Source organism: Terrapene carolina, unplaced genomic scaffold (genome assembly GCF_002925995.2).
Source record: "Terrapene carolina triunguis isolate 2854851 unplaced genomic scaffold, T_m_triunguis-2.0 Scaffold66, whole genome shotgun sequence".
In the NCBI taxonomy this organism is placed as follows: Eukaryota; Metazoa; Chordata; order Testudines; family Emydidae; genus Terrapene; species Terrapene triunguis.
Genome location: NW_020664417.1, coordinates 28,705,510 through 28,732,650, shown reverse-complemented (window position 1 = coordinate 28,732,650; position 27,141 = coordinate 28,705,510). Strand labels below are relative to the sequence as shown.

General features: G+C 39.9%; 1 protein-coding gene across 2 annotated transcripts in view; it reads left to right on the top strand.

The window, feature by feature from the left end:
• The window catches only part of FSTL5 (follistatin like 5), a 529,446-nt gene that overhangs the window by 207,300 nt on the left and 295,005 nt on the right, over positions 1–27,141 (top strand). The gene's annotated exons all lie outside the window — the stretch shown is intronic.

The following is a 27,141-nucleotide window of genomic DNA, read 5'->3' as shown; positions in this document are numbered from 1 at the left end:
GCTTAGTCTATCATCCAGTTTATTGAAGAAGATGATAAAAAAAAAACCACTAGACCTAACTCAGATTTATATAGTACCCCAATTGAAACCTCTCCACAACTCAATATGCTGCAGTGCCTCACAAATGTATGAGTACAGACTTTCAGCAAGTTTTCAATCTACATGGATGTTTGCCTCCAAAGCAATTTGAATTAATTTTGAAAGCAGGATTTTAGTCTGTATCAAATGCCTTACTAAAATCCAAATAGTTTACATTTACAACTTTGTTTTTCTCTCTCCGTATTTGTTCATTAATTTAGAAAGTTGAACAGAAATTGGACCATAAGGCTCACCCTTCATTTTTCCTTTTCCCCCTGTAAATTGAAACAGAATTTGCTTTTCCCAGTTTTTCATGAGTTTTGAACACTGCCTCCTCAGAAATAACTCCTACAGAGCACTATACTGCCCTGGATGCAAGCCGATCTGTATCCCATCAGCACTAGTAATCCTTTAGATGATGACTCAGAAAAGCATTTAAGGATGTGCCGAAATCCATCCCTATTCTGCAAAGCATTTAATGATCCTTTTGTCATTCTCCACCCACTCCTGTGCCATGCAGAAGCTGGCATCAACACCCAAACTTGCCATCCCTTACTTGAACAAATAGTTCCACTGAAATCAATGGAATGAGTCATGTGAGGAAGGGTTTGCAAGTTAGGGCCCTGAGTTTCATATACGATATATATAATATGACGATGATGAGGGACATACTGCCTAAATATAAACACAGGTCTTCCTAGAGTAAATTTTACCTCAGTCAGCAATGTGTGCAAATTTACTTGGTTTAAAATACTTTGGCACTGATAAGAGAGACCTTATTTCCACACTTTCTTCCCACCAATAATAACCCATGAGTTGTGTACTTTTTCTACTCCCAAATCTATCAATACTTCCTCATTTCTGCCACAGTATTTCTTGATTTCTTTTTCTCCATCCAATACCTCACTGAAGCTCCTCTAAGGGGCTTCCCTACTGGAGAGCTGTTCTTCACAGCAGCACCTGTGGTCTCAAGCTCCATATGGATCCTCTTTGGTTCTTTATCTTGGCATATATGCCCTGGCTACTGGAGTTCTCCCGAAGATGGGATCTGGGTCTCAGCAGGCTACTGAATGGGAAAACGGATGCCAGTGCCCTGCTAGTGTGTGTGTGAGCTGTTCCGATGCTGGGCTGGGGCTGGGCAAGTAGGGAATGACAGGGAGAAATGTGGGTTGCAGTACAGGACAATGAATGCACAGCAGCTTAATTCCATCACCGCCACCTTCAAGACCACCTCATTTGGGAGCTATATTCTGCCAGTTCATGAAGATAAACCTTGTGGTTTAGTAGGTCTTTGTGATTTAGTAGGCCCTGACTTGTTATGAATATGTGTTTAGTGTGTTATATTCAAGTAGGGGACTTGTAACAGCAGCCTGACTCACAATCCTGAATCATTTGTTGAGCACTATCCGTCCTGTGCATTGAAGGAGGCACTGTTTTGATATGTGATTTCCTACATTAAAAAGCAAAAAAACTAACAATATAAAGTGGTGTAACCATGTTGGTCCCAGGATGTCAGAGAAAACTTTTGTTGGTGGAAGGGACAAGCTTTCAAGATACACAGACCTGAAGAAGAGTTCTGTGAAAGCTTGAAAGATTGTTCCTTCCATCAACAGAAGTTGATCCAATAAAAGACATTACCTCACCTTCCTTCTCTCAACAATGGAATCATGTTGACCCCTACGGGGGTCTTCAAAGGGGTTGAAATATTCAGATACACAGAACTGTACTAATGGAGTAAGTGGTAGCAGCAGTAGATTATCTCTCTTGACCAGCTACTAATGGGCAATGAGACACATGATTTACTTGTGGATTTCACAGCTATTTGCTAAACAATACAGAAATGCTGAAACTGAGGATCTTGGGTTCAATCCCAAATTCTGAAGGTGAGTTAAATTGAACCTTAGCATGGCTCCTCTGCCAGCTGTCCCTTTTTATGCTCTTGTTAACTTCTACTGCTATTGCCTGAGCCCAGTCCTCTTCCAGCTTCCCCATCCTCTGCCCACGTCTATACCTGTGATCTTCTGTTTCTGTTGCCCCTTGTCTAACCCTTTTCTGACCATCTTTCACCCTTCTGTATCATGTCAGGCAGCTACCTCCTTCTCCTCCATTCTCCCATAATGCCAGTAGGAGGCACATTGAGATCATACTATAGAGTATTCTGATTCTGTTTCTGTATCTGGTGCTATAACATCCACAGCATCTCTTGGTAAGGCTTCCATGGTTTTCCATGACCTCCGTGACTTCTGCAGCAGTCAGGGAGGCTGACCCCAGGGCCACCCAAGCAGCTGGCCCTGGGGACAACCATGCCGGATGCTGCTGGAGCGGCCCCGCAGCCAGCCGTGACTGGACCCCCGGGGTACAACCTGGAACTGTGGGACCATTGTTCCCCTGTAACTCTCCAACCTGGGCTGTCTTTCACAATGCTTTGCCAGTGATGAGCAGCAAACCCCCTACAAGCACAGTTGTCACTCAGCCACCAGCGTGCAGAGGCACACCCAGCTACATTGCATGAATACTTTCATGAACTATACACAGCAGGAAACCAAAGAACTTCTCAAGCCCCCAGCCTTGCACCCCAGGAATATACTGTCTTGCCCGTCTCTTGAGCAGTGAAAGTTTATTAACTAATTCACCACTTCATCAAAGGAAATTGGACCTGTAACCTGAACAGATTTCCCAAACACTTCAGACAAACTCACTGGTTAAGATAAAATAAGTTTATTAACTACAGAAAGATAGATTTTAACTGACTGTGAGTAGGCATAAAAGTCAGAGATAGATATCAAAGAAAATAAAAGATAAGGATGCAATCTAAATCCTAAACTTTATTAGACTAAGCAATATTTGGATCAAGCAGTTTTTCTCACCCCACTGGATGTTGCAGGTAGGTTATAGTTTTCAATATACAGGCTTTCCCTTTAAGCCCAGGACCACTCTCCTTAGTTCAAGTCTGCCTTCCCAGAGTTCTTGTTGCCATCAGTGTAGGTGGGAGAGGAGAAAGGTAATTGCATGATGCCACTGTCCCTTATTTTATACCCTCAGTCTATGTGCCTGGAAAATACTAGCCCAAACACGTCCTGGTGGGCCTTCCTGAGTTGCAGAATTGAGTGATGCTTGTGCAACTCTCTTACAGAATTGTAAATCCCTTGTTTACAACTCCCCTGCTGATTGATGGTTGTTTAATTCATGCCTGGGTGTTGGTCACCTCCTTTGTTGTCACTGGAGAACTAGCACTGGGTAATGCCCAAACTCCCAACATATTTCAGTAACAACCCATACAGCAAAATCTCATAACTTCATGCACACTAACAACATACATATTTTGACAGAACAGTGGGTTTCAGCAAATCATGACCTTTCATATGATATCTTACCAGGCATGCTTTGTATGAAATATCCAACCATGTATGAATGATGAATATGGGGGTTACAGAGTGCTACTTTGAGGTACAATATGTCACAGAACGTGTCACAAGTAATATCATCCCCTAGTCAAATTTCAATACCATGTTCCATGAAGGCACTAGACCTTCTAAATGAATCGGTTGTATTTCCTCATTCTTCGAAACAGGCGAACTGTTTTTCCTGAGACTTTAAAAAAAGAAATTCAGTCTGTTAGATATCTTGCAAAGAAAATGGATAAAGTTTGGCAGAGTTAAAAACAACTGAAAATAGTGGTGAGAATATTAGAAAATTTAGAAAAGTTAGACAATCTTAACTATATACATTTCTGGCACCTCTCATATCTGCTAGTTTAGTTTAGAAATTTAAAATTCTACAATGGAAGAATTTAACAGCAGCCATCCTTTTGCTGTGGAATAATGATAATATTTAGCTCTTAGATAGTACTTTCTATTTGCAAAAGCACTGTACAAACATTAATAGGACTTGTATAAGAGAAGATGAATCTTTCCTATCTGATAGGCTCCTGTTACTGTGTACCTTTCTCATAGGAGTGAGTGAGGAATCCTTCACTAAGGAAAATAGCTAAAGATAACAGCAGTAACCAATTGCTGTACTCCTGTAGAGGGAGTTAAGGAGACTGACTAATCTCTCAGTGTGGATTCTTAATATAAAAAGTAGAGGGTCAAAAATGAAAGATGCTAGAATTGGGGAAGCTGACAAGTATAGAAGCCTCCTACCAGTATCTCTCTTTAACCTTGACAATAGAGTTTTGCAATACAGAACATCTGAAGCTCTGTGCATGGCTCTTAGAGACTAAAGGTAATGTGAATTTCCATCTGCTTTGACAGCACAGAGGAGTTCGTCTTGCAGAGAATATAACTTATCTGTCCTCTGAAACCCATGATGCTCTCAAGTTTTATTTCATTTTGTGGTGGTGGTGGTTTGATTTTTGGTTTATGTCTGAAGAACAGGGAAAAGCAGCATGGTCAGCTTCCCCTCTGACCTCTTGAGAGAAATTCTACTGAAGGGCTAGTATTTTTGTTCTTTGTTATTTTTAGTTATTAGTAACAGAAATTCTTTGTAAGTTTTCTCTCTTCTGATCAAGCATTTCTTTTCATGTGCACACAGGGAACAAATGAGACTCAGTGAAATGCAACAATAACAAAAGTGTAAACATTTTTAATTAGGTACAACAATGTGCATTCTGACTATTTTTCTTGTATAGCCTGAATACATTTGTCAGAATGTGCAGTACAGAACTAGCAAGGTATAACTTGTAACTATCTGGAAATAGGAATTATTGATAGGATGCTTCCCAAAATACATTCAATTTTATTTTATTGTACTAGTCTCAAATTACAAAAGGCCAGGTCACCAGATGATGATGTAAATTGCATAGGTCCATTGAAGTCAATGGAACCAAACTGTTAATGGAGTTATGCTGATGAATACTCTCTCAAAGTATATAGAATAAATTTGCAATGGAAAGTATTACATTATGAAAATCATGGAAATATGTGCTCCTCTTGTGATTTGAAGAAAACTTTCAGAAATGTTCACACTTCAAAAGGTTAAGAGATTCTTTCAATAATTATCCAGAATTCCAGACGCTTATCTACATTATTCAAATATGATTCCAGTCATGCATAAAATTCCATCTAAATCAGGAAAATAGTGCTGGAAATTTCATGAGGAGAAGTTCTTCCACAAATCTTTGGTAAACTGAAAATACTAGAACTGGTTGGGAGTTCCTGGACAAAACTGTTTTTTTTAAAATCAGAAAATGCCTATTTGTTGAGACATATCCACATAAGTTTCAGTTACAGCACTCAGCATTTTTCAGGCCTAGGATGGTCTGAGAAGAGAGGAAGACTCACCCACACAAGACTCACCTGGAAGTAGTTATCATGGGATGTGGAAGACTCAGGTTCAAGTTCCTAGTCTGCCTGATGTGAGAAACCCAGGTTTCCTGCATGCCAGATGGATGCCTTGACTATTCTGGGGCTGGCATCCCCCTTGTTTTTTCATGAACATTTTTGAAAGGTCTAGTTTTTGTTCTTACACAGAATGAAAATAAACATCAAAACCTTGAAAAAGTTTGTGAAAGAAAATTCTTGTTTTCCAGCCAGCCCTATGAAGTACAGCCTTTCTTGTAGTACAATGGTACTTCCAGATGGGAGCAGAAGTAGAGATTTGTAGCATATGAAAATGTGTCTTTCCAAATCTCAAGGAGGGATTGGACTGAATTTTGGCACAGAAATTCTGGTTAGTTCTTCCTTTATCTGTACCAGCAGACCTGAGCTTAGGCACATAGTTCCTAGGCTTTTGCTTTGTTCCCCCCCCCCCCCAAAACTTTTCTTAGAAAATTTGGTCAGATATGAGTGTGAGAAAAACCATCAAGCCCTTGAGCCTCTCTCCCTTTCAAGTTTTTAATAAGAGGTGATTTTTGACTAAATGTGTAAAACCGTTCATTTCTAAAACAAATTGTGTGGTTTCTGAGGGGAAAATGCCAGGATTTTTTAATGGGGATGAAAATGTAAAGGTGTATAGACATAAAAATGTGTCAACTACAGTTCTCTTACTCTGCCCTTCTATCAATCTGAAGCAACTAAGATTGCCACCAATCACTCTTATGCATCTTCCAAACTCTTAATTTCTTCTCAGAATTAAAGACAATGAGGATCAATTGGCCCACACTGGCAAGTGGGAAATCTAATCTGGGCAACATTAAGCTAAAGTTAAAATACATAATTCCCAGGAAAGGGAAGCTCTGAGGTTTGATAAGGAATTTTCCAACTAATGACTCCCACAATTTGCTTATGGATAAAACTTCCTGTCACAGTTCCAGGCAACTGCACCTCTATTTCCCCTCAGTGGTTCAGCTAGGGCACCCACTCTCAGGCTTCCAGCTCCCCAGCTGTTGCCTTTCCTGGGTGGTGACACATCTCTCTCTCCCTTCTGACCAGGGCAATTTCAGGCTGCACAGTTCTGTCTTTACTGTGTTTATTCCCAGCAGAGACAGGCAGCCCAAGCATACCTGCTTGTTGTGTCTTCAGAGATTTAATAGGTGTAATTGCAATGGTTATAAGTTACCACACAGTTCTTTCTTGCAAGCCTTATTTATTAAGGTAAAAGTACTACAGAGAAAACATATTAAAAACAGTAAAAGAGTACAAGCATGCTAATACATTTACCAGAGATCACCCCACCCCTAACATGGATTCTGGCAGGAGAGGGCCTTCAGCCTCCCTAACCCAAAAGCATTCCTTGTGAGTTAGAAGTTCATTAGAGCTTCAGCTAAGAACAAGCACACTCATAGCATGTTTAGTCCACCCTTTTTACAGTTCAGGGGTCTTTGATATAGAGTTACTGAGAGCAGGTAATTAGTAGACAATGGGTTTTCCTACCCAGGACTTAGCTTCAAAAGCGTGGATTTGAAATGGGTCATTTCCATTACCTAGGTACTACCTAGCAAATCCACTACACAGGTATTGTTCCAAAAAGTCCTTTGAAGTTCCTAAAACCTTCCAGAGATTGCATTAATCAGTCTTCTAGAGAAGGTACATACATATAACACACATATAATTGCATTTTTAATATAATGGACCCCAAAGATGTTGAACTTAATTCAATAAAATACATTCAGGATATTGCCATTCTGTCACATATCCATCTCTTAATCTAAGAAGAACTCCTGCTAGGTGACAAACAAGAGTTACTCCCTCCTTTTCTGTGCAGAGTACCCTATTGTTTCCTATATATTAAGAAACAGGAATGGAAAAACAAAACACAGGTTTAAACCAATTAGGAATAGTTTGACCCCCAAAACCTGAAAGTTTGAGGTCAAACGTCATGATATATAAAAGCTTCTTCTTGAGAGGGGTGTGTGTGTGTGTGTGTGTGTGTGTGTGTGTGTGTGTGTATGTATATTTTTTGCCTGAGGAAACAGATCTTTATCTCTCCTTAGGAATAATATCTTGTTCCTACCATGTAATGTCTCATATCATATGATAAGACTTGAAGGATGTGAAAAAGGTATTGGTCAAAGAATGTATGTGTTGTATCCACTGTGTTTAGAACTACTATAAAGGATTTTGTGTGTGTTCTTTGATTGTGATTGTTACACTAGAGAAATTATAGGAATTGTATTAGTGTCACATTCTGGAGTGCAATCCAGATTAGTGAGGGGTTATCACTGCCTGCCCTGTAACCCTAAGTGCCTCAAAGTGCTTTGCTGGTGTAGCTTCCTTGTCTGGGCATTTCCAGTCAGCATACAAGCATGCACTGGGTGTCAGTGGGTTAAGTAGTGCTGACTCAGCAACTCTGATCCCAGCAGCCTGCTTGTTACACCATTGCCACATTCTGGCCTCCTCCAGCCTTGGTTACACCTGGTAAGATGACCCCTTCCCCCCAGTCCCATTTTTTCCCCAACTAGTATGCTCTGCAATGTCCAGCCCTCTCTTGGACCATTCAGAAATATTAAGATTTTTTTGTTCCTTTCAAAATGCAATACCTAGCAGCTTGCCAGCATAACTGTAGTTAACATTCACTTTAAATCAAACACAGCATTGGGTTGGTTTAGATTAGAAGTAAAACAAAAGTTTATTAACAAAAGGGGAGAGGATTTGAACTGAGTTCAAGTATAGAGGATAGCATTAGAAATGGTTACAAGCAAATAAAAGTGAATAAATGCTTTGTAGAAGCTAAGTCTTAACAAAACAAGCTACAACCTTCATTCCAAGCTACCTTTCAGCAAGATAGCTGACCAGCTCCTTTTTCAGGTTCTCCCACAAAGTCTAAAGAGTTCAGCTTCTTTGTCTTTTTAGGTGAAAGATGATTTGGGGTTCTTTGCCTCTCTCTCTCATAGTCTAAGAAGAGTTACCGGAACCTCTGTGAACATCTCCCCTTGGCCAGGGTCACAGAACCAAAAAGAGTTGAATGAACCAACAAAGAAACTGCAGAATCCCAAGTGTGACTGACGTCTGAACCAGCTGCATGGAAAGGCGTTTTCTTCATTGTAGGTGTAACAGAATAAGAAATAGTGAGATTTCATTTCAAAGATTGTATTTCTTCTTCTGTTCTTTAATATAAATAACTGACAGTTATCTTGTTGAGTGCATGCACTTTAGTGAGACTTCAGGTAACCTAAGTATTGCTCTAGGCATACCTTCCTTTATAAATCCAAGCAAATTGACCCAAGGGATTTGAACAATAACTTTAAGCAATAGGTTTTGATATTGTAAACATGTCCCTTCAATATGAAACCCTTAAATAACAGGGACCTCACTCTTAAAGTGCATCCTTATTTCTTGGAGAAATACTGGAAGTGTGATAAATACGTTAGATACTAAAGAACTGATGATCATAAGTAAATGTTTTACGAAATCTTAGTGATTTGCACTATTCCTTTATATAACTACTGAGCATCAAACCTAGTCTGATGATTGCTTGCAAGACTGAAATGGTGAGTTCAGTACATGCCTAGAGCAATGCTTGTGTTTACACCTGACTGAGGAACTGATGTGGTTCTGGAATAATTCATAAATGGTTGATTAGTTAAGAATAACCAGTTTTCCTGATTGAAAGATACTGTGAAAGATGAAAGCAGACCTGAAGGAAACATAGATTTCTATTAGTAATCTAATGCTCCCTGGACTCAATAAAAAGGGAGTAACATTTATCCAATTGGGAAATCTAGTTTTAGATTTTAACTTTAAAATCTAACTGGTACCTCAGCAAATTCATATTGTTGACTCCCTTTCATGCTTAAACTCCTGTGTCACCAATGGGTGCACAGTTTTCATTATTCGCTGAGAACTAACAAGATAGTGATGGTTCAAAGCACTTTATATATTGGAAATTAAGTTAATGAGAGACTATTACACCCTGTCTCTATAGTTACTACTTATGATGAATTTCCCAGGTTGTTGACTTCTGCTAACGGGCAGACATTGCTGATTTTACTATAAGACTTTCCATTCTTTTTTTCTAAAGCTTTAATTAATATTTTAGCACTGAGTCAATTAAAGAGGCACCCTGCATTGTGAGAAAATAATTGTTCTTAGAAATTAAAATATTTTGTTTTTAACTGGAGCTACTCAAAAATATCCAGAATTGAACATGCAAATAAATATTTGCATATGGTAAGAAAAGATATTCTGATTGGGTATTTTATTAACATCTATTTCAGTGAGGCTTGTCAATATAATTAATGACATTCCAAGTTAAAATATTCATGTGAAAGCAAACACTGCCTAATATGGGCCAAGACGTTTTGTTTTTCTTTAGTTATAAGGGATATGGAGTTAAAAATTACAGCACCAATCTTTGCTTATAAAGCAGTGTCTCCGTCAGATTACAAATTGTTATAAAATCTAAGCAATACAAGTACGAGGCCATTGAGTTGAAATAAGCCTCTCTTGATGCTGTGCCACTTAAGACACCTTGGGTATTACTGTCATTTGCTTTGAAAAATCTTTTACCCTCCCTTAGGTCACTCCTATTTGTTGTTGTTATGAATTTAATTAAGAACTGTTAATGTGATTGTTTATAACATTGCTCCTTCCAAGGGTTGTGGTAACACACACACACACACACACACACACTTATGCCCATGTGGTGTTATGCTAGTTCTAGTGGAACAACTTGAGTGTTCTGCTCAAGCTAACTTGCAGTGAAGACAAGGTCATGAAAATAATTGGAAACAGACGTTTGGGATGCAGTGCAAGTTGTAGGTGTTTTGTGTGACTGAATCCCTTTGCAGTGTTGGGGCCAATCACAGTTCCTGCACTTAAGAATTTACAAGTCTACAGATATTGCATGTTCTCCTGGCAGCTCTCAGTTGCCAAGAGATAGGAGCTGTCGTGCTGCACAATCTGCTGCTGCCTTTTCTGAGCACTTTACCTGCTTCTTTCCCTTTTGGCCCTTTACTGCACCTCTTTCTCTGCACCAGCTTATCAAGGAGACAGTGCACAGGGCTTCCAGAGAAAACACAATCTGTAGAAATGCTAGGGGGAGAGAGGCAGGAACATAAAGTGGCCAGCAGCGAGCCAAGATGGACATTCCACAAAAGCTGAATGGGGTTCCAATACTGGAACAAGGGGCGCCTGGCGTCCTGGTTTCCTATTTTGTTGTGATATCATTATAATTAACCTTACTCCCTGGTCTCACTCCCCTCCCCCCCCCCCCCCCCGGCCTTTCTTGTGCAGTTCTGCATTGGCAAGGAGTTTAATTATATGTTCTAATTTAATAAAACAGTTTCATAGAGCTAGTGGGGAAAAAAGCCTACATTTTACAGGTCCTGCTTCACCCCACCCCCAAATCAAAGAGTTGGGCTATTTTACTGCATTTTATCATATGTTGCTTGATTAAGATGTTGAGAGAGATGTCTCTGCTGCCACAGAATCTTATGCTGTTCCAAGGTATGCAGTAAGTGGACCCTATTTGACTTTATCTAGATTAGGATTTAAAGTGTGATGATAACATGGTAACTAACGGGTTTCTAGGTAGACTACCAAATTAGCATGTGTTAAAGTAGGGGTGGGCAAACTTTTTGGCCTGAGGGCCACATCGGGTTTCCGAAATTGTATGGAGGGCCGGTTAGGGGAGGCTGTGCCTGGCTCCCCGCCCCCATCCAACCGCCCCGCTTCTCACTCCCTGACGGCCCCATCCAACCACCCCTTCTCCCTGACCGCCCCCAGATGCCCCCCCTCCTTCCTGACTGCCTCCCGGGGACCCCTGCTCCCATTCAACCCCCCTGTTCCCCGCCCTCTGTCCGCCCCGACCCCACCCCATCCACACCCCTGCCCCCTGAACTCCCCTGCCCTCTATCCAACCCCCCCTGCTCCCTGCCCCTTACTGCGCTGCCTGGAGCACTGGTGGCTGACGGTGCTACAGCCGCGCTGCCCAGAGCACCAGGACAGGTAGCCCTGTCGCCCGGCTGGAGCCAGCCACGCCACCGCACAGCACAGAGCTCCAGGTCAGGCCGTGGCTCTGCAGCCCTGCCACCCAGAGCATTGCACTGGCGGCACAGTGAGCTGAGGTTGTGGGGGGGGACAGCAGGGGAGGGGCCGGGGGCTAGCCTCCCGGGCCAGGAGCTCAGGGGACGGGCAGGAGGGTCCCGCGGGCTGGATGTGTCCCGCGGGCCGTAGTTTGCTGACCTCTGTGTTAAAGGCAGAGTTAAATCTTGGGCTGGCTGTAACTCAAACAGTTTAGTGCATTTGATAGGTGATGTGCCTTGTCTACACTAGACTTTTATACCATATGTTAGCACATTAGCTAACACATGGTGACATCACACCTTAAAACCTAATCTCGACAAGGCCTTTGCTATATTAGGAATTGTATTATCTTTCCCTTCTTTCTACTCTCCAGCTCAGTCTGATGAGAATAATGTTCCTCAGGGAATCTTGCAATGGCTAGTTTAGAAGTGGACTCTTTCACGTCTGCAAGGTGGAAAATTTAAGTAATGGATCCAATTAGCAACTACTCCAGGGTTTGCAGCTTTGCTTCTCTTCTTCAGAAAGAGAAGAAAAATGCTCAAAGGACCAATCATTTTTGTGCATCCTACAAATGTGCATACGTATACACGCATCTATATCTGCTTTTGGATAGTGATGTAAAACATTGAAAAAAATCTAGGTCAAAGGCCCTCTGGAAAGGGCAAAAAGTTATTATTCAAGTCTGTCTGTTGTAACTCCAGGCCCTAAATTGGGAGAGAACATGATAATTGGTTATATGCAGCATGGGAGTTAAAACATTTGTTTGTATGAGCTCTCCATGTGTTCCCGGGATTAACTACCAAGGAGCAGCTCTGGGAAGTGTTTTCCAACTGTGGAGAGTTAGTAATGGTTTCCAGAGCTTGTGTAGCTCTGTATGCTCTGAATATATTAGGTTGGATCAGGCCACAATTGCCAAACAGGTAATTTTTGAGATACAACATCTTTGTATTAATATGTTTCTAAATATAAATATTATCTAGTGACAACGAAGTCCAGTTCTGTTAAATGAGTGACAGAAAAATGAAAATGTTAAGCTTAAACTTACTATGTCCTTTATCTAACCTTCCATACTGATATGTTCAATATGAACCATGTAATCAAATGGTACAGAAATCTCAAATTAATAACATTTAGCATAAAAATTCATCTTAGTAAATTAGTTAAATTAATAGCCATCCTCTTTCAAGTTACAGTTCAAGTGCCAAAGATAGATGGAATACGTACCCAAAGATTTTACCCTTGTAAAATGAGGGATGTTTGGCAATATTTGCAGTAGGTCTTTGCTATCCCTTGTTTGCACATTAGTATCTCCATTCCGAAATCCTATCCATGAAGCAAAGCTTGTAAAATATTTGACCTGAACCATAAAATATTCTAACTCATCATTGCTTTGACTTCAGCCAACGTCTGAGAGTCGCCAGTAGCGCATTAAAACCTTTTGGTTTGCAAATTACTATTAACATTATTAGCCTGTGGTTTGTGATGTTTTCAGAGATCAAGTTTGCATGTGTTGGTATAGATGACATTGCTCAAAACATGGTGAAAGTCGTGTAATTCTTTGAGCAATGTTGCCTAGTAGATGGAGCACTGGTCTGAGACTAAGGAGATATAGGGTCTATTACCAGCTTTGCTACTGGCCTACAAGGTGACCTTGGGCAAGTCACTTTGCTTATCTGTGCCTCAGTTTTCTCTTCTGTAAAGTGGGGATAATGATACTGGCATCTTTTCGAAAGTGCCTGAGATCTACTTCTGCAAAACACTGTATAAGAGATAGGGATTCTATATCTGATTGGCTGAACATGTACCTTCTGATCAAGAGGGATATCCAGATCAGTATATTTGAGATCCGCATGATAAAATAGCTTGGTGAAACCATTGTCGGAAAGAGACTCTGCATTTTATTTGAGCTTTTTCATCTAAGGGGGGGGGGTCTAGAAAAAAATATTCCTATCTTCTTTGTCACCGGTAAGCAGTGACTTAGTACATTACCTTCTCAAGGGCTTGTCTACACTTACAGAGCTGCAGCTGCACCGCTGTAGCACTTAGTGAAGATGCTATCTACAATGACGGGAGAGCTTCCACCTCCACGAGTTCTCCACCTCCCTTAGAGTCCATAGCTATGTCAACAGCAGGGCTTCTACATGGGTTGTTAGGTCAGTTATAACTGTATTGCTTAGGTGTCTTTGATTTTCTACACCCCGAGCGACGTAGTTATACTAGCATACGTTTTTTTGTAGTGTAGACTAGGGCTAATTCCTCCATTATTGGGAGTTATTTTATATTTTGGCTGACACAGCCTACTTTTACAATGAAAACCTTTCCTGATGCTGGGGTCCTTTTGTTGCACCAGACTAGCACTGTGTGTGTTACTCCTGGACAGAAGCCTACATACTCCCATAGATTTATAGTTCTGTCGGGATTCCTTCAGTTACTATTTTCACTGAAATAGGTTAGTTTTGGGAGTAGTGGCAGGGACAGAGATATTGTGTATACAAAAAACAAGATGCCAAAATCCCAAATTCACACAAGCTCAGACTTCTTCCTCAGGGTTGTGGCTCACTATTAACTTAGACATTGTGAATTCATGAGAGAATTTTCCTTTACCTCTCCCTCTAGTTTTTATGCTGATACTCTCAATAGTTTGCATGGTTCAAGTACTTGTGTATTTTAGTAGGAAATAAGACATTCTAGTGGGAGTTCTTCATCCTTGTTGCTAAAAGGGTAGTTTTTCTGCCTCTTAGTCTGGCAAAAAGGTTGTCATCCATTCCTCATTATTCATATGCCATCTTCCTTTCCCTACTCATGATTCTCATTCATAGATCCTGTTTCAGAGTCGTGGCCAATTTAAGTATCTGCTAAAGAGACCTCTTCTCCAGAATCAGCAATAATAACACCCATTGTCATGTGTATCCTTGGTAGCTCCTTGGTCCTGGTTAGGTTTGGTTAATGTAATGACAGATGAGTAATTAGAAAAGCAGCTTTCCTGAATGTTGCAGGAGGGACTGTGTTTGGAAGGAAGTATGTGGACCCATCGCTAATGCCTTTTCTTATCAAGGTAACAGAGCCAGATGAAGAGTAAGTCTGATGTAATTTATTTCCCTGGCATTAATACACGGCTTTGGTAAATCCAGCTCTTTGGGGAAGAGAGCTTGCTGAAAGCACAGCTCACAGAAAGCACATTCTGGCCAGAGGAAATCCTGTTGCATTAGATTTGTGCAATTTACTGTGTTGAAAAGCACTGTGAAAAATAATCCAGGTGATTTTACTAAACAAACAGAGCAAAGAAAACCTTAGGAGATCATATTGCTATTCACCATCTATAAAACTTTAAGGTTATGAAGAGCCATAGAAGTAAACTTATGCTTCTGTTTCTATGTTAGCTGCCTGCAATGAGCCAGTATGCAGTATTCATAGTGCACAGTGGGTGTCTATCTTACTCTGAATCTCAGTCCAGTACTTGAGATATTACATTCTTGTCTATGTTTAGTAGCTTTTTGACACATAGGATCATATAATAAGTAGTTCTTCCCTCAGTAAATTGCCATTGATTTTACTAGGTACTTGATAAACTCTTTATCCTTTTGTATATGAAAGTCTCACCAGAGTGGAGAGAGATGAGCATTTCTTGGCTTGTACCTGTGGACCCATGCCAGAGAAAGTAAAGATTTTCTGCTCTTCAGATGAGAGATACTCTTCCCCCCCCCCCAATCCCCACGTTGTTACAAGTGTTTCTTCCTTTTCCCTAGTTGACCATGAAGTACATAAGGATTTTTTAAATGGCTGAATTTGAATTGAGTGCTCTGCCATCTGTCTTTCAAAACACTGTGGTGCACTGTTGCTTTCCCTCCTATCCCTGCCTTCAAACTGAAAATCTGTTTTTGGTTCTTGCTTGAGTAAATTTTCCTAAGCCTCTTCAGTATGTCCTGGCAGAACAGTCACTCTGAAATATCCTTTCACTGCATGATAAGTTAATGATCAGAGCTGATGAAATTCAAAATGATGTTCTCACAGCACACCTGCTAATGCATAGGGACATTGACTGCAGTAGGCTCTGCAGTGCCAGCTATATTTCAAGAATTACTATGCTAACTTAAAGGGAGAACATCAGGTTGACAGATTTAAACTTGAGCTTACTCTATAGCCCCTTTTATTTGGCTGCTTTTAATTAAGTGCAGTATATTAAAATATTAAAAGTAATGATGATAATCCTGTTGCTATATCAAACTCTGACCTTGAGGAACTGAAAGGAGAGGCTGACTGGAAACACTGCACAATATGCATGAGTGCGTAGAACAAAATTAAATGTATAATTCTAAGCCAACAATGCTTTGTGGTGTCCAATGGGAAATACATTGTTGGTCTGCCTCTGGAGCAGCCAGAATGGAAATTGTGCCTGGGAGTCACAGTATCTCTCGATCATCCCACTGCTCTGGGGAAGGAGTAAGCTGTGCAAGGTCTATTGCCAGCACAATGTATGCTCTCTGAAAGCATAAGTTCACCACGAAGCTGTAAAGGCTATGCCTACACCTTGCCCTCCTCACCTGCTTGTGTGTGGGGGGCGGGGAGGGCATGGATTTAGTCCCTAAACAAGTGGGCTTCAAAGGGATATCCATAAACACCAGGGAAGAAATGTCATGTGATTTACTGTTTGTGATTGATCTGGATTCCATAGTTAACATTATTTTAGTACAACAAAACTTTACTAAACCACAATTCATTGGGGGGAAAGTCTCTCCCCTTACATCATGATCAATGGAAGTGGATTCAGAGGGCCCATGATCCCTGGAGGGGCTGTTACTGACCCTGCTACCAATGAGAGGAGACCTGCTGCAGCCAGAAGGATGGCGACACCACCAAGAAGAGATGGCTAACAGTCAGAGAAAGCAGCCATGAGAATAGGATGGGTCAGCCAAGGACCTACCAGCACTGGAGAACTCCTATGAGGATCCAGACATTAAAGACAGCAGAAGGAGTGGAGTAAGAGTCATGAGGGGTGCAGTGGCACCCAGGTCATACAAGGTGATTATGCAAGAGGGACAGGTGAGGCAAAGGATCAGGAGACACTTACAAGCCAGCAGACACAACACCCAAAGAAAACCTATGTACATATGGAGATAATCACAGAACAGGGAGAGACAACCATCCAGAGGCCAACCCCACAGGGAGGGAGGAGACTCCAGAGAGTATTTGCTAGACTTGGAGTTAGGAGAAAGTTGGACAGACAGCGGTCACTTCTCATGTGGTTGCCTGTTGAGGAGACCAAACTATCTCAAAGACAACAACAGACTCAGCTGTTACATAATGGGACATGAGGTGGGTTTCTAATGTTTATACTGATGTTTGTAAGATAGGGAAGGTGTATCATCAATGGAACTGGAGTCCAAATGCCAGTGTTCCCTGGAGGAGCTGTTATTGATGGGACACCAATGGAACAGGGAATACAGGGAGTTAAGCTGGAAGCAACTCAGTTACATGGACAGAACAGTCCACAAGGTTTAACAAAATTCCCCCTTTTCAACATAACTTTGCGAATGAAATACCCTGTTCTCAGCTAAGATTTTAATATCCGAGTCCTGGAGGACAGTCTGATACTGCTCACAATGTCATTATATTCTCAAATCATTCCGTACTATTTTCCCCAGCATACTGTGAAGAATTAATAAGAATAAGAATGGCCATACTGGTCAGACCAAAGGTCCATCCAGCCCAGTATCCTGACTTCCAACAGTGACCAATGCCAGGTGTCCCAGAGGGAGTGAACCTAACAGGTAATGATCAAGTGATCTCTCTCCTGCCATCCATCTCCACCCTTTGATAAACAGAGGCTAGGGACACCATTCCTTACCCATCCTGGCTAATAGCCATTAATGGACTTAACCTCCATGAATTTATCTAGTTCTCTTTTAAACCCTGTTATAGTCCTAGCCTTCACAACCTCCTCAGGGAAGGAGTTCCATAGGTTGACTGTGTGCTGTGTGAAGAGGAACTTCCTTTTATTTGTTTTAAACCTGCTGCCCATTAATTTTATTTAGTGGCCCCTAGTTCTTATATTATAGGAACAAGTAAATAACTTTTCCTAATTCACTTTCTCCACACCAATATTTAAAACATCTGTAAACTGCAATTGCCAAAGTAGTATTGTGTTGTGATTTGCATTATCCTTGCTTTTTATTGTGTTGCACTGGGGCCCCAATTCAGCAAAGCAGTTAAGCATATGTTTAAATACACCTCTATTCAGCACAGAATTTAAGCGCTATTAATTTTAGGCAGAGTAGTCAGAACCAGAATCCCCAATCCTGAAACAAGAGTAAGTGTTGGCTGGGTCAGGATAGTGGCAGGTCAGAAGCAGGAGACAAACTGGAGATCAGAATCATGAGTCAAGTACCAGAAGTAATGCCAGGAAATCAACCCAGGGGTGCGGGAGGCACAAGAAACACAGTCAACAACAGGGTGAAGGCCAGTTGATCAGACAACTTCCTTTTCCTGCTGCTGGCTTAAGTAGAGCCAGTGGGCTCATTGGCTGCTCCCAGACTTTGCCAATAGAACCTCAGGGGTGGAGCCTCAAACTGGGGCTAGGCTTCATGGGTGCCAGGTAAGTAATTGTTAGCAGGCTGCCAGATGGCAGGTTGGAGCGTAGCCACTCCTATGAACCCTGCAGTTCTGCGTTCGAGATCCATGGATCATGATAGGAATTAAGCATGTGCTTAATTGCTTTCCTGAATTGCGGACTAGCTTACAACATTTGGTAATGTGTGATGGATGGAGCTCCGTCACAATTGTCAGTTACGGAGGTTGTGCTATATGTATATTATATTCCAGTCTTCTCTAGAGTATGACAAAAACTCAAATTGTCTAACTGGGAGGTGTTTTGGATTGGTTTTTTCTTTAAAGTGAGAGTTTGTGCCTGTGCAGGGACATCTGTTTAATTGGAAGTTAACATATGTGGCTTCATCCAACACTCAGTAAAGTCAATGGAAACACGTCCGTTCCTCAATCTTTGAATTATGCCATGTAATTAGCAAAATAAATAAGTTATAATTTGATAACTTTTTAACTGCATGATCTGTAAGGTTGTACTTTCTATACAGTGTTACCAAAGGAGGAAAATATACAATACCTTATGGGGGCATGTCTGATCTTATTAGCGGAACAGAGTGCTAGAACAGAACTCTCACTGCTTTGTGAAAGCATGGCTTGGCATGAGGCCAAGCCAGTAGAATTCACGAAGAGTGTGACCAAAGTGTTTATTAATGCAGGCTGCATTGTTGTATATTGTTGATGAGAGTGAGGGGGTTGTGACTCTGAAAGAAGAGGAAAAACGGTATGCCTGTTGAATAGCGCACACACTTAGGGGAGTGAAGTCATTCAGAGTACATGTGTAAGTACTGCTCAGAGAGAATAGGGATTTCAGAATCTGGCCCATGGTATCTAATAAATGCAAGTAAACTTATAGGATTTTTTAATTGCTTAATGTTTTGTTTTCTAAAAGCAGATTAAACTGAATCTATTAGAATTATCCAGCTATGCCAGAAGAAGGAAAGGAGGCACTGGATGTGGTTTAATTAGGCTGCAAATTTATTCCTAAATGTCAGGGAGTACCCAGCAGATAAAAGTGTACAGAACAGATAATTCCATAACCATTTACAGATACCCCGGAGGGCCTGCAGTTAGCCATCCTCCTTTAGCCATCCTGGTCCCCAGCCAACCTGCTGCTTGGACCTTACCACCCCCTCCCTTTAATGAGGGGCAAGGTGAGCAATAAGTGAGGGGGGTTGGCTCCTTCTCATACCACTCACAGCAGCCCCAAATCCTCCTGTTTCTTGTCCCTTCAAGAATACCTTCTTTAAATCCTTTCCAAATCCATTTTATCTGGTCACTGTATCCCTTCCCTATGGAGTACGTGCACTGGACATCTGCCCCACACTTACATAGTAAGTAGCGATATCATAGCCTAACCACCGTTTCATGTTCACCCCAGCTAAGCCCCCAGCCCAAAGGCAAAACAAAAAAAACCCCTCACCTTGGTCAATCTGGCAGTGAGGGAAAAAGTTCCTTCCCAGTCCCCACAAGAATGGAGTGACTAACACAAAGCCCACAGTGGATCATGGAATAAACCTGATATTTAACTACTTCCTTGGGTGGGAGGGAGGGTGTGGTTATGCCTGGTTTAGGTAAAAGAGCTGAGCTTTTCCTGCACTGGATTGGACTTAAAAATAGTGTCTCCTCTCTTTTGGTCACCTAGGGAGTTGGGTCAGCATCCCCATGCTGACCTGGTCTGAGGCTGCCACAGCAAGTCACTCTCTAGCTATCTAGCTCTCAAAGGGTCCCTTATCCTACAAACCATACAATAGCCCCCACCACTTAATGTGCAGTGAGGTCATTATTGCTTGAATATAATCTTTTCACTGTTTTTGTATCTAGAGAACTAAATCATGGTTGTAAATGTTTTGATTTGTCAATTAGTGAATCCATTTGTTAATCTTCTTCCGATTTGATTTTATATGAATTTTGCAATACACAAAGGAGAATTGCCATAGGAGACATATGGTAAATTCCGTTCCAGTACCGTGATGGGACATCTTAGGGTTTGAGCATCTGTTCAGGAATATTGCTTAGTAATTTTGCATTCAAGTGGATTATATATCCCAGTACATTTATTGACCTCTTTGGTAAAATATTCAATAAACACATAAAATAGATTACAAAGAGCAATCTGAAAAATAAGCTTGGTATTTTTAATGTTTGTAATTCATGTAAATGCTAAATGTTTGCTATAAACTGCATAGGAGAGAAGCGAGAAAAGGGAATAATTTAAGTTTAGTTCAAAATTTGGCATGTAGCTTAAACATGAACAATACAGAAGATGGTGCTATTTTGAAATGGAAGATAAATAATAGAATTAATGTGTTTACCTTAAGTGAACATACTGAAAATGGGAAATGAGATACAAATGATGTAGGGAAATACCTAGTAGTTATAACTGAAAGGCACTATGTTGTTTCTCACAGCTGTCAACTTTGGCTGGTACAATCACATATTCGTATGTAGGAGAGGGGAAAAATTGCCAGAAAGATGGCCTTATTTCTCTCAACCATTGACACAAACTGATAAATAATGCTGATAAATAATGCTGTGATGCTGCTAACATGCATGTGCCTAATGTAAAATTATGTATGTATGTAAGTGTTTGCACGATTGGCGCCTAAGAAGGTATTGCTAATATTTTGTTTAAGGGTTCATATTCTGCTCTGGGAAGGGTTTATTCCATACATCTAGGTTGATACAAAGAGAGATGTTATTTGGATAATGATGCAAGCAAGCAAGGAGGAAAAACCACTAGACACTTCAAAGTGATGCTGGATGGATATGAGGCCATCAAGTTTCTTCACTATCATAAGTGAAATTAGAAACTCAGGTTTGTGTCCAAAAACCCATTCCCAGACTAGTTGAGCTAAACTAGAATCTCTTTTAGCAGTCGTCAGTATTAGAATTCTTGATACTCACTTGAGCAGGTCTGACATTCCACTTTACAGAGAACAGTTTTTACACATACGCACTAGCCAGTATGTTACAAACCTCAGAATTAAATAAGTATCAAAGCAAAAAATACCTACCCCAACTCCTGAGGAGATGAAAAACACCTATAATCTGCATAACTTTTACACATATATCTACAAATGACAAATACAACTAAACCTATATAACCAAAAAGATTCCTGATGTATTGCTGTCATACTCTCTCCAGGCCAGGGTTACAGTCCCTCTGTAACATTTAAGTTAAAAGGAGATAGTGTTCCCTCCTTGGTTGACAGCTTCATCTCTGCAGAGGCAAATTGAAAATGTCAATAAATAAATTTGCTCTAATAAACAGGCAGAATAGACGGGATCCACTTGGCCAAACAGAACTTTTCAATTTAACATTGACAAATCTGTAGATACCAACTAAATCATGCAAAATTCAACCCATTCCGTTAGTACCTTTGAATGTTTACAGTATATATTCCTGTTTGGAAATTCCTATGTTATTAAAAAAAAAAAATCAAGGTTGGTTCTCTGTTATGTTAACAGCATACAGAGAAGTTATATAAAACACTCTTTGTGAAAGTTTGCGATGTAACACTACATTATTTTTTAAAACCCAAAACCTTAACACGTAAGAGACAAAAAGTAAAAAGCGAGAAAGCAGGCTGCTCCCTAAAGTAGAGAGGCACACCCCACCTCACATTAGGCTGGCTCCTTGCAGTCTGGTTTCTTAAGACCCAGATTGCACGCTTTCCTACAAAGCTCTCTAAGCTTCAGGCAGAACCAGGAAACATTTTATAATTTAAAGTTAAATTAATAACTTATCATGATAAACGCTGTTTTCAAAACACCACAGCTTTATGCCCAGCAGCTCCTACTCAGTCACTGCAGGGACTCTATTGACTACCAAATACCTCTTTGTACAGACACTTTGAAAAATCAATGTAGCAATAAATATTTTAGTGTGCCTGTATAGCTAATGCAGAATTGTATTTACAACAATTACTGCATTCCAAAAAACCACACACTTTCTCTCATTGACCATACATGCTCTTAACGGAATTGTTTTCCTCCTTTTTTTTTTTAAATATCTGATTTTTTTCATTACTCTAAATACTCTGCCCTTTATTCATATCCCTACAGTGCCAACATTTATAGGAATTACTACATAAAAACAAAAATATATAATGCTCATAGGTTTATGTCTGTTTTAGTCCTTCATTAATTAATACTTAATTAACTCTCACTTGAGCACAACTGAACATAATAGTAACTAATCAGAAACAATCATAAGTTACACATTTTAGATTTCCTTAGGGTCAAAGCTGTTGGTTCCCTCCTCCCCCAATGTAATGAGAATTTATTTGCTTTTTCTGCTCACAGATCTTCTCTCTTGAATTCAATCAAATAAATTAGTTACTCCATATGCAGACCTCTCTTCCCCTCCCCCCAACTTAATGATTAAGGGACCATCCATAAAGTTTACAAAACTCACTTAGGAAAGTATAATTCTTTCAATAGTTATACTAAATTTATTCCTGAATGAACAGAGGGAATATTTTTAAAATGTCAGATGTATTCCACAAACAGAATCTGATATAATCCTGAGATTTAAAAATATTTGTCTTGATAATGAAGAGAGGCAGATGTGAACAACTCTGCATATAATGTCTTCAAAACAGCTCTCTTCCAATATACAATGTAACTAGTTTTTAAATATGTTTCACACCAGGTCTGATCAGACCTCAGCAAGTTTGGTTCCACAAATTGTGAAGAGCTGAACAACAAAACTGCTCACAACTTGAAAATTCATTGGGATTAATAACTGAGTCTATCATACAAGTGTGTGGTGTGGCATAAAATAAAAGCAACAAATTACAGATTGGCCAGACAAACTAGGTTAAACTAGCATGCTAGGCGGAATGTTTCTGAGCAGGTGAGGATGGAAGGGAGAAAGTGGTTTGGGGCATTCTGAACTGGGAGGGAGTTGTTTGAGTGGGGTTGGCAGAGCTGAGTGCAGCAGGGCATGGAGTCAACTTGGTGATATGCTTTTGTGTATGGGGGAAAGAGCACGGAGAGGTAAGAGCAAGATTGGATGGGGAAGGTTTCGGTTTGGGACTAGGAATAAACAATGAAGGAATAACAGAGTGATAAATACCATTTTCTCCCATCCTGCTCTTTATCAGGAAGTGTCCCAGTTTTTCATTTTGAAAGGGCGAGGGAGACCATCTTTCTTCCCACTCCCCCGCCAAAAGTTTCCCTACAGCATTCCCAACCACAGCAGCCTGACCATATTTTTAAAATGAAACAAAAATAAAAAACTAGGCTGCTGGCTGAAAAGGTGGGGAGGGCTACAGAGTGCCACCTGCAGCCCCATCACTTTATTTGTTCACCAGTCATCAGTGTTGTGGTTTGCGTTTGGGGTTAAGATTATTTTTTAAACCTGTTCACTTAACCTGGTTTATAAAAGTTCCAGACATTCACTTAAATGGTGCTTCATGTAAGTGTAGCATGGGGATTGTTTTGTTATGATCTCTGTGATTTCACTGAATAACTAGAACTGCAAAATGATTAGATATGTTCAATCAAGTAGGCAAAAATTTGGTGATTTGCTGGCCTTGGCAAAGCCAATTTTTTTCTGCCATTTGCCAGCATTGTTGATCCTGGCTGTGTCTTACTGCAGTCAATGGTTCTGAGATTTTTTTTTTAATAAACTTTTCTTGGTGTGTTGGATGTCTAGATATAAGCATATTAAACATGGATGTTCAAGAGAAGCTGGAAGAATGGAATTAGAATTTTGTTGGCTTTTCTAGTTTGATTACACTGAGTATATTGCCATGCAAAAACAGGTGGCAAAATGCGAATCCAGGGCAATAACCATTATGTTCATTTACTTTACCATTTATGAAGCACAGATGTTAACTATATAACAACAAGGTTGTTCTTATTGTAAGCACCTGCTGTTAGGTAATTCTGCTATCACAGTAGCCAACTAGATTCTTGTTGCTTTGGCATGTACGATACATTTATTACTTTGTTACTAACAGAACTGCGGGACCTGTTTTTCATCAATAACCTGCTAATACCTTCTGAAGAAAAGCAATGACATTAGTTTTATGTCTTCTCCAGAATATTTTTGTTGAATGTCCTTTTTTCCCACAGTTATCCCCAAATAACACCTGCCATGGCTGCACCCAACATATGGGTGGAGAAAGAGATAAAAATTATTTGTCAACCTCTCTTTTAATTAGCTGAAGATGTCTCAGAGGTGCAGCTAATGCTCAAAAAGTCTAAGGGCTTTTTCTTACTATTACTTACACAGATGTGAATAACTATATGCTCTCTTGACTAATGAATGCTCAACTGAACAAATTTACAAAAATGTGCAAGCAATGATAAATTTTTGAGCCCGCAATCCTTAAATGGCAGGAATATGTTGGAGGGAAAAAACCCTAGTTCTGCACATCCTTTACTTCAAATGTGAACACCATCATCTGTTATCCCAGTGCCTAAGAAATATCAGCTCCTGAATGATAAGCAGATAGCTGAACTGTGCAAGACAAAGAAATGCTTTGTAGAGCTCTCCACTACCATAATGTCTCCCTCCATCAAAATTGTCCTCAAATAATTGAGACTTTGGGGTACTCATTGTTACTGGATATCCATATACCAATGTCTGATTTTTTTAAGACCATTTTCCACCAACAATTGGACAGGAAACTGGATATGATTCAGGTTAAAATATTGCCACTTGTACTTACTAATGAAGGCATCAGTTCGGGGGGAAAAGCTCCAGTTTAGAATGTAACTGCCTGCTTACTTAGTAATGCAGGTTGCAGAGTGCACAATATCCCTGTGCTTTGCTCACTTCACCAACTGAAATTCAAAGTCTCAATCCTAGTTTTCAAAACCATTCATAGGGTTTGCCCAAGCTACCTTTGACCATCTCTCCCCCTCTCTCTTTTTCTCTGACCATGACCTCTCATAACTACATTCTACAGGAATAATGGAATTATCCATCTAAAAGGTGAGACTCCTGAGTGCAGACTCCTGGCCCACAACTGTAGAATTCACTTCTGGGAGAGTTTAGAATTAATATGGATTTTAGGAATAAAATGCAAAACCTCTGCATGCAAAATGCTCTGACATAGCTTTCCCCCAAAAAGAAGTGAAAGAAAAGGGGGAAAATAGCCTACCATCATGGGTAAGGAAAGAGATCTTGTAATGTAACTCGTAAGACACTCAAACACCATGTGATTTCCATGGTGTAAATACATGAATAAATTTTATTCTGAAAGGGTTTTAAACTTAAGGGTTAAATCCTCTAGCTTGTTGTAAAAGTATTGGTGTTAGTTCTCCATTTCAGATGTAGAAGAAAGTGACATAGTTTGTATCAGCTTGTCATGTGTTTATCCTTCCAAAAACATTGAGTATCCAGAGAACACTTTTTCCAACTAACATTTTTATTTAATGACTTATATGCATAAATATTAACAGATTAATATCAAGGAGGAGGACTATAAAGCAGCAGTTCTAAAACTATGAATTGTGTACCTTGGAAGGCTGCCTGGTGGTCCTAGAGAACAGGCTAGCCACATGGTGCAGACTCTTGTCTTGGTTTCTAGCTGCTGAACTGCATTAAAAAAGTTAAAAGGACATTAAATACTTTACATGAAAAATTAGATTTAGGAAGCAATTGTAGTTGTCATGAGATTATTATGAAACAGCCAATTGGAGCAAATATGCTCTGCGTCAGCATGAGTGGGAAGCAAAATGTTCCACAAGGTAATATAGTAACATGTGGTCCACATTACTAGTCTGAAAAATATCCTTCCTTTGTGATGCATTTACTGTATGCCCCAAAAAGGAGGAACCCACTGACCAAGAATGGATGGGACTAGCTGGGCTGCAAATATAGGGTATGAGGATGGGGTGGGGGGGTGGGAGGGGGAGAACATTTTCAGTGTTCTTACTCACAAAAGGGAGCCCTGCAAAATGAGATCCTCCTTTTGTCATCTGCCTGCATTCAGAGAGAAATGTTAGTGCAGTGCAAAAGATTAAAAAATATGCTGAGCAGAATATGATATGCAATAACAATTTTCTGGAATATAACACACTATACTTTCCATGGACCTTGTGATTGTTGGAATTTGGTAAATATAGATCAAAATAGAGTAAGGTCTTCTCTGAATTTATAGAGAGATGTCAGCTGCTGGTTCAGTAGTGGCAATATTGTTGAAGTGGAACAGTCAGATGTAAGGATATGAAAGAAAATTAAAGTATTTCAGATTCAGCAACCATTGCTAAAAATGGCTGTGTCTTATCAAAATGCAAATGTTGCATTTTCTGAATTTATGATAAATGAAAAAAAACATGATGAAGTGAAAGGTATATACTACAAGCAGAAGATTAATTCTATTACATTATAAACTCTTCTCATTTTGTTAGTAATAAAAATCTAAAATCTCAAAGTATTTTTGAAGATTATTCACTGAGCTTGTTCCTTATATTTTTAGGCAGTAAATTGCTAGTTATTTGCTGAGTTAGTTTCTTGGCAAAAAAAAAAAAAGTACTTTACTGTGAGAAACTCTTGAAAGGTTTATGGCCAAAATATTTGTTGTTGTAGTCTGAGAAACTACAACTTCTATATGCCATGTTCAACTGACAGTTAGTGGAGTTATGTGGTTATAAATTATGGCAGTATTTAGGTCAGTAAATTGGAAAGTAAATAAATAGGATAAAACTATTTGGTTTTGTACAAAAAGCAAAATTAATAGCTGCTATATATCTCTACTTTTAGAGAACAATTACTTAAATTAATATTGGGAAAAATAAGAGTCATTGTTTTATGTTAGCCAGTCATCTAGATAGAAAATCCAACAGAAGACCAATTCACATCACGAGTGGCCTCTTCCATTGTGCATTAACCTCAGTGGGCATTGGATCAGGCTTTAAAACCCTCTAGTACTGACTAAGTGCCAACAAAATTGTAGAAGGAAGATTAAAACATTGAGCCGGTTTTTCCAAAGCATCTATTGAAGTCACAAAATGTGTTTGGTTGCTTATTAGGCACACAAATTTTGCATTTGCTTGTGCTAATTAGTATTTATGGGTCAGACCATTCTCCTCCCCCAGG